Raw genomic sequence first — 8883 nt, forward strand, 5'->3', positions numbered from 1 at the left:
ATGATACAACCCTGCTTGCTGAAAGTGAAGAGGACTTAAAATATTTACTTATGAAGATCAGAGAGCACAACCTTCGGTATGGATTACATCTCAATGTCAAGAAAACAAAAATCCTCACCACTGGACCAATAACCAACATTCTTCTCAATGGAGAAAAGATTGAAGTTGTCAAGGACTTCATTCTTCTTGGATCAACTATCAACACTCACAGAAGCAGCAGTCAAGAAATCATATCAAGTACCAATGCTATCTCCTCTGTATACAGGGTAGATAGGGACGGGCAACTTAGACATTGGCTACCTAAAATGAGGGGGCGATAAAGGCATGAAGTGACAGGCTTACAAGGTTTCAGAGGGAGTTTAGTTTAAGAGTGTGGGAGGGAGAAAAAAAGAGTCCCCACTGAATAGTTTTCATTTTGTCTAGATGGGTCTGGTGAAAAGAGATGGGGATAAGATTCGTATGATTCAATAGTGAATAATTGTTATCATGACTAATTGCAACAGTCACAATTGTAAACGTAGAAGTTTTGTAACAAAAACAGGGAAGTGGTTAATCTTACAGTCCAGAAATAGAGGACCCTAGGACCATCGAGGGAGAAGAGCACAAGCAGAATGCAGAACCTTATCTGGAGAAGCAGTGACGTCAGAGGAGACAGAGATGGGGACATGAACCTATGAATTTTGGAGAGAGGGAGTGGCTGAGGACTCTAGATTTATGGGAAGAGAGGGGAATAAGAGCCAGTGACCAGGAGGCAGACTTGCTGAATGTGCCCTTTGGAGGTGTAAATTATTATATATGACTGAGGGTTTAAAAAAAAAAAAAAAGCTAAAGTGAATAGAGAGAAATTCTGTTAACTGTTGGTACATCGAGGGGATTATAATCATTGTAATGAAACAAGGTGTATAATTTGTTGAGTGTAAAAACTGATGATCTGCCCTGTAAACTTTCACTCAATCCACAATAAAAACCTTAAAAAAAAAAAAATCCCCAAGAGATTTCTACATGTACATAAGTTTGGAAATACTCTTCTAGAGAAAAGAGAACATTTGAGAAAGATGAGCTAATATGTAAGTAACTTTGTATCCATAGCTGAGTTCATTGTTCTCTAAGATAACTATGATGTTTCATTTTATATATCAGCTTGGCTAGGTTGCAATGCCTAGTTGTTTGGTCAAATGCCAGTCTAAATGTTGCCATGAGGTACATAGTTGATGTGATTAACATTTATAATTCATTTACTTTAAATAAAGGAGATTGCCTTCAATATTAAGGAGCTCTGGTAGTGTAATGGTTACAAATTGGGCAGTTCAAAACTACCAGCTGCTCCACGGGAGAAAGATGAGGTGTTCTGCTCCCGTAAAGATTTGCAGCTTCGGAAACCCTGTGCAGTGTCACTGTGAGTCGGAACCAACTCCACGGCACACAGCAGGAGCAGCAGCCTTCAATATTGGAGGGAGGTTTCATCCAAAGAGTTGAAGGTTCTTACAGTCAAAAACTGGTTTCTGAGAAGATTAGTCTTCCCCTCAAGATTCTAACATAGAAATACTGCAAGGATGTCCAGCCTTGACCTAGCAATTTCAAACACAAGACTGCCAGTTTCCAACCTCTCACCTGACCTATGAATTTTGGACTTGCCAGTCCCCATAACAACAACAACAACAAAAGTAGAATTGACTAACTACTGCCAGGTCAATTCCAACACATAGTGACCTTACAGGGCATGGTACAACTACCTCCTAGGGTTTCCAAGGTTACAAATCTATGTGGGAGCAGACTGCCACCTCTTTCTCCCACAGAGTGCCTGGTTCATTCAAGCTGCAGACTTTTGTTATAACAACCTAGCACTTAAGTACTGCACCATAAAGGCTCCTAGACCCTACAAGTGTTAGCACGCTTCTTAATATCGATCACTCTCTTCACCCTCTCTGTTGGTTCTGCTTCTCTGGAGAACCCAGACTAATGTCATCATCAAACATTTCTCAGAATCATAAGAAACCCTTTACACCAGTACAATCCAATAGAAATACCAACCACATATCAAATTTTAAATTTTCAGGTTGTTGTTGTTAAGTGCTATCGAATCAGTTCTGACGCATAGTGACCCTGTATGGGATGTCTCAGGCTGTAAATCATTACAGAAGCATTGAAAGCATCATCTTTCTACCATAAAGCCACTGGTGGGTTTGAGCTGCTGATTTTGGGGGTTAGCAGCTGAGCACTTAACCACTGTGCTGTCAGGGATCCTTAAAAGCAGAGGTTAGAGAATTAAAAGAAACAGGCTCTAAGATGCTACAAGGAGTTGCTGGGTGGTGCAAATAGTTAATGTGCTCAGCTGCTAGCCCAGAAGTTGGGAAATCAAGCCCATCAAGAAGTGTATCAGGAGAAAGTTGTGGCCGTCTGCTTCCATAAAGATTTACAGCCTTGTAAAACCCATGGGGCAGTTCTGTTCTGTCCTATGTTTTTGTTGTTGATGTTGTTAAGTGCCATTGAGTCAGTTCTGACTCATAGCAACCCTGTGTAGGTTTCTGAGGAGCAGGGTGAGCTTGAACTGCTGACCTTGCTGTTCAAACTGACTTTGCAGTCCAGTGCATTAACCCACAGCACCACGTCAACATGTCATATAGAGTCACTATAAGTTGGAATTGACTCAACATAAAAGGTTTTTCTTTAACCTCTACATGGAGTTCTAGTGTTGTGCTATAAGATAAGTACTGGACCACAAAGTTAATTTGAACCACTAAGTAGGTGGCATTTCACAGCAGTAACAAAACATACAGTATAAAGGGATAGTCAAGTGTATGCTTCCAAAGTTATTCTTACTTTCTTAAACTGCAAATATAAGATGTTTTTCTTTAGGATTCAGAGGTCCCAAACTACACAAGCAGAATCATGAGTACTAGCCACGAGGGATTTACTACACTGAATACATATGAATTGAATCAAATATTAGGCAAAAAAAAAAAACAGTGGGTAAGATAGATTTCTACTTTTTCATTTTATATTAATATGGTCAAAATTCAAAACTTTAGTAAACAGAACATTAGTACCACTGTAATAAAACAATTCTATTGTGAATCACTAGAATTGTACATATTCCCCAATTTATTCCTTTAAAACTAACTGGCTTTGCTTATATTGTATAAATGGTTTTTAAAGGCATCCCCTTTCACCACTACCACTTTTACCATCCCAAACCCCACCCCCCCATTAGAAAAAAAAATAGGGTAGATGCTGGTTTTCTTCTCCCCCCTCCCCTAGAAATCAGCACCAAAATGGTAAGGTTTTATATTTCAGCCCTTTCTGAACAGTATTTGGTAAATACTGTCTTGTTTATCTAAACCAACACATTGCCATCCCTTCATTCTCCATCACACCAGCTCCTGGGTGAAATTAAAGGAAAATCACAGGAAAAAAGAATTCAGTTAAGTGTTTAATTATAGGATCAATACACTTATAGGAATAGAAATCTAACCAGCAAATCCACCCCACCTCTTCTCCTCTAGTAAAAGGGAAGCCAGAGAAACAAAGAAGTTACCTTTTAGGTATCTCTGGCCAACAATATGCTGAGCTTTGGAGTACCCAAAATGGGTGTAAAAATGGGCTACATGGAAGTGGAAGCTCTGGGAATACAGCCAGATCTAAAGTAGAGCAACCATGGTTCCCATTATGAGCAGGAGCTTTAAAAAGAGAGAGAGAGAGAGGGAATGAGAGGAACACTATGGAGATCTAATTGAGAGACAGGAGGAATGCATTGTAGTATGTAAGAAAAGCATTTCAGGGTGAGATGCAAATGGTTTAAAGATGAAACATGCCCCTCATATGCCTCTGTGAGGAAAAAGTATTTACTGACAGCAATATTTTAGCTTCTTTTTAGTCAGTCTGATATGCACTATACGCACGATACTTGGGTGATGCAAGAACACTAGATTGGACAATTAATTAGGATTAGATACTGTCACGCAAAAGGAGCTCTGGTAGCTTGTTGTTGTTGTTGTCAGGTGCCATCGAGTCGGAACCGACTCATAGCAACCCCATGCACAGCAGAATGAAACAATGTCTGATCCTGGATCAACCCCACCATCACTGCCACACTTGACACCATCAATGATGCCACCTAGCTGATCCATCTCATTGGGGATCTTCCTCTTTTTCTCTGACCCTCCATCTTACCCAGCATGACATCCTTCTCCAGCAACTGTTCTCTCCTGACAATATGTCCAAAGTATGAGAGACGAAGCTTGGCCAACCTGGCCTCCAAGGAGCACTCTGGCTGCACTTTTTTCCAAAATAGATCTATTGGTTCTTTTGGAAGTCCATGGCACTTTTAGTATTCTCCTCCAACACCACAACTCAAAGGCATCAATTCTTCTACGGTCTTCCTTATTCACTGTCCAGCCTTCGCATCCATATGAGGATATTGAAAATACCATGGCTTTGGTCAGGCGTACCTTAGTCTTCAAGCTGACATCTCTGCTCTTCAACACTTTAAAGTTCTTGTGCAGCAGATTTGCCCAATACAATATGTCGTCTGATCTCTTGACTGCTGCTTCCATGAGTGTTGATAGTAGTTACAAATTGGGCTGTGAACTGCAAGGTCAGCAGTTTGAAACTACCAGCTGTTACACGGGAGAAAGATGAGGCTTTCTGCTCCCGTAAAGATTTACAGCCTCGGAAACCCTGTACAGGGTCGCTATGAGTCGGAACCAACTCGACGGCACTTCACAACAACAACAACAACTGATGTGCAAAGTTTTTGAAGAGGGAAAAATTGAGGCAGAAGCAAAGGGGGGGGTGTGTATTTTTGCTGGTTATGACTGGAGCATGGCGGGACTATTGAGATTTAGGGATTAGGGGTGGTGTTTGTCTTGTCCTGTTCCCCATAGTCTAGAAAACCCATTAGTCCATTTTATCAATTGCCTGCTTCTGTTGTGTTGTTAAGTACCATCAAGTCAGTTCTGATTCATAGCGACCCTGTATAGGGTTTCCAAGAAGTTGCTGGTGGGTTTGAACAACCAACCTTTTGTTTAGCAGTCCAGTGCTTACCCTACAGCACCACACCAGGATCCCATTGACTACTTCAATAGAAAGAGAATTTAAGACCTTCAGACTACACTTTTCAGCTTCTTCCCTAAGAAGGTCCAAGTGAGCCAATGGGCCTCCAGACAATTAAGGAAGAGGAGCCTAAGCTGGCAATGGAAAGGTACTTCTTAAGGGTCAGAGGATTAGCAGAAACTTTGACATCACCATTCTCTAGCAATTTGAACATGTTACCATAATCTCTTCAGGAAGCCTTCTTGTATGCAGGTCTTGCCATTATAAAAAGCTTGAATCTAGACTGATGCTCAAAAAATTTGTGTTGGCTCACAACAAAATCAGTCTATTACTGTTTTCAGAGACATGGCAAACATCTGAGATGTCTGTTCATGCATGTGTCCATGCTGACAGGAAATTGAGTCCATAGGGCAGAATGGAAATGCAGCAAGACCATAAACTTCACCAACATGGACAGCTCAATTTCTTCAGACCCTTATGGCTTCTAAGGAGAATCTCTTATTCTGACAAAAATACAGTGGGTATGAGCATCTTCCTTTTCAGCTGTGACTCTACTTCTAAACCACCCATCTATCAGTTTGTTATACTATGGTGGCTTGTATGTTGCTATGATGCTGGAAGCTATGCTACAAGTATTTCAAATACCAGCAGGGTCACCCATGGAGAACAGGTTCAGCAGAGCTTCCAGACCAAAATAGACTAGAAAGAAAAACCTGGTAATCTACTTCTAGGTACTAGTATTACCAACAAAAAGCCTATGGATTACAAGAGTATTTATAGTATTGAGCCACCACGATCCTTTAGAGAGTGAGGTGGTGGTGATTATATGCCAGCAAGTTCTGACTCAGATCGACCATGTATGGAGTTTCTGAGATTGTAAATCTTCACAGGAGTAGAAAGCCTCCTCTTTCTTCCCCAAGGAGGGAGGTAGAGGTCAAATTTTAAAAAAAGAACTTTTGATCAAAGGCCATGTTAAAATTTTGACCTGTATTTTTAAGAGCAATAGGTGTCTTTCCTGCTAAGAATCAGCCCTTACTTCTGCCTTTTGTTGTTGCTAACTCATGGTGTGGTGCTGTAGGATCAGCACTAGACTGCAAACCACAAGGTCAGCAGTACAAACCCACCAGCTGCTCCTCAAAAATTCTGTACAGGTTCACTATGAGTCAGAACCAACTAGACAGAACTTAACAACAACCACATAGAGTTTCCAAGGAACAGGTGGTAGGTTTGAACTGTCAAACTTATCCTACTGCACCATACCAGAAGTCCTCAACCTCTTAGAGTTCCCAAAACAGTGCTTTCTCCTTAGTGCTCATGCCACAGAAACCCCACTTCCTTGTCCAATGCTGACTTTGGCTTGAGATCCTGGGGGTGGCCTCTTGGCTGGTGTTTGCTAACTTGTGTCCTCTAAAAATAAATGCTGAGTCTTAGCCCATAACTAGTGAGGCAAACCTTGTATGAGAACAGACTGGCAAGGCTATATTAGAGCTGGGTGTGTCATGATTCCTTCTCAATGGTATCCCATAAAACAGAATCCCATAGAATGGAATCACAGGCACACAGGGACTAAATAAATAAAAGAGAGAACACTGTGAAGTTTCTGGTGTATGAATATAAGCATGAGAAAGATGAGGAATGGCAAAGGGCATGATCATTCTGAATTTCAAAAACTATCACTCTGACTAAGGACCTCTGGTCGCATAATGGTTACGAATCGGGCTGTGAACTGCAAGGTCAGCAAGTTGAAACTACCAACTGTTCTGTGGGAGGAAGATGAGGCTTTCTGTTCCTGTAAAGGTTTACAGCCTCGGAAACCCTGTACAGGGTCACTAGGAGTCGGAACTGACTCCACAGCATATAACCACCACCACCATCACTCTGACTACAACACAGAGATCACAACTCCAAAGTGAAGTATGCAAGATGTTCCACTGGGCAAGGAAAGTGTCTGAACTCTGATTAACATTTTTAGCACCTGTCTGCCAATTTATCATACAATGATGGCATATATGTTGTTATGATGCTGTAAGTTGTTGTTGTTATTGTTAAGTGCTGTGGAGTTGGTTCCAACTCATAGTGACCCCGTGCACAATAGAACAAAACACTGCCCTATCCTGTGCCATCCTCACAATCATTATTTCACTTGAGCCTATTGCTGGTGCCATTGTGCCAATCCATTTCATTGGGGGTCTTCCTCTTTTCCACTTTACCAAGCATGATGTACTCTTTTCCAGGGATAGGTCCCTTCTGATAATATGCCCAAAGTAAGGGAGACGAAGTCTCACCATCCTGACTTCTTAAGGAATATTCTAGATATACCTTCCAAACACAGATTTATTAGTTCTTCTGGAAATCCATGGTACTTTTAGTATTCTTCCCCAACACCATAACTCAATGCATCAATTCTTTTTTGGTCTTCCTTATTCACTGTCCAACTTTCACATGCATATGAAGTTATTGAAAATGCCATGGTTTGTGTCAGGCACACCTTAGTCCTCAAACTGAATCTTTTCTCTTAAACACCTCAAAGAGGTCTTGTGCAGCAGATTTGTCTAATGCAATACATCATATACTACTCCTCTGCCAGTTTGTCATTCTGTTGTGGCTTAGCATGTTGCTGACTGGTATTTTAAATATCAGCAGAACCACTTATGGTGGACAGGTTTAAACTTAGCTTCCAGACTGAGACAGACTAGAAAGAAAGAGAAGCAGACTATTTATGAATACTTAGCCATTGAAAACCTCATGAATAGCAGCAGAACACTGGCAGATATTGAATATCAAAGCATTAGGAATAGAACCAGAGTAATGTCAGATATAGTGTCAATAGATGAGCCCCTCAGGTTGGAAGGCACCCAAAATACGAATGAGGAAGAGCTACATCCTCGAAGTAGAATTAACTGTGATAATGCAAATGAAGTAACGCTTTTCGGACATTCATTTGATGATGGGGACACTTAAAATTAGGAGAAACAGCTATAACTATCCATTAATAATTGGAACATAGAATGTATGACATACGAACTAGGAATATTGGAAGTTATTAAAAATGGAATGCATAAATATCAATAACCTACACTAATCAGTGAGCTGAAGTGGACGGGTACTAGCCATGTTGAATCTGACGGTTTACTATGCCAGGAATGACAAAACAAACAAAACATTTCAAGATCTACCTTGAAGAACAAAGCTGCTTGTGAGACGATAATACCCATCCACCTACGAAGACTAGTTAATACAACTACTAATCAAATTTATGCACTAACCATTAAAGTCAGTGATTAAAAATTTGAAGAATTCTACCAGCTTCTTCCATCTGAGACTGATCAAATATGCAAGAAAATCTGTTGATAATTACTGGTGCCAGAAACGCATAAGCTGAAAACAAAGAAGAAGGATCAGAGGTTGGAAAATACGGCCTTGGTGATAGAAATGATGCTGGAGATCACAAGATAGAATTTTGCAAGACCAATGATTTCTTCATTGCAAATACCTGTTTTAAACAACATAAAAGACAACTATACACATGGACCTCATCAGATGGAATACACAGAAATCAAACTGACTACACCTGGTGGAAAAGTGCCATATCATCAGCCAAAACAAGGCCACGGACAGACTGTGGTACAGATTATCAATTGCTTATATGCAAGTTCAGGATGAAGCTGAAGAAAATTAGAACAAGTCCATGAAAGCCAAAATATGATCTTGTTCATGTTGGTGCTGTTGTCCTGTGCCATTGAGTCAGAACCGACTCATAGCGACCCCATGCACAGCAGAATGAAACAATGTCCTATCCTGGGCCAACCTCACTACCGCAGCCATACTTGA

General features: G+C 40.7%; 1 pseudogene; it reads right to left on the reverse strand.

Annotated features, from left to right (window-relative positions):
- Window positions 1-3656, reverse strand: part of LOC102819490 — a 7589-nt pseudogene extending 3933 nt beyond the window's left edge.
- Window positions 3657-8883: the final 5227 nt, after the last annotated feature.

Source organism: Chrysochloris asiatica, unplaced genomic scaffold (genome assembly GCF_000296735.1).
Source record: "Chrysochloris asiatica unplaced genomic scaffold, ChrAsi1.0 scaffold00377, whole genome shotgun sequence".
Classification (NCBI taxonomy): Eukaryota; Metazoa; Chordata; class Mammalia; order Afrosoricida; family Chrysochloridae; genus Chrysochloris; species Chrysochloris asiatica.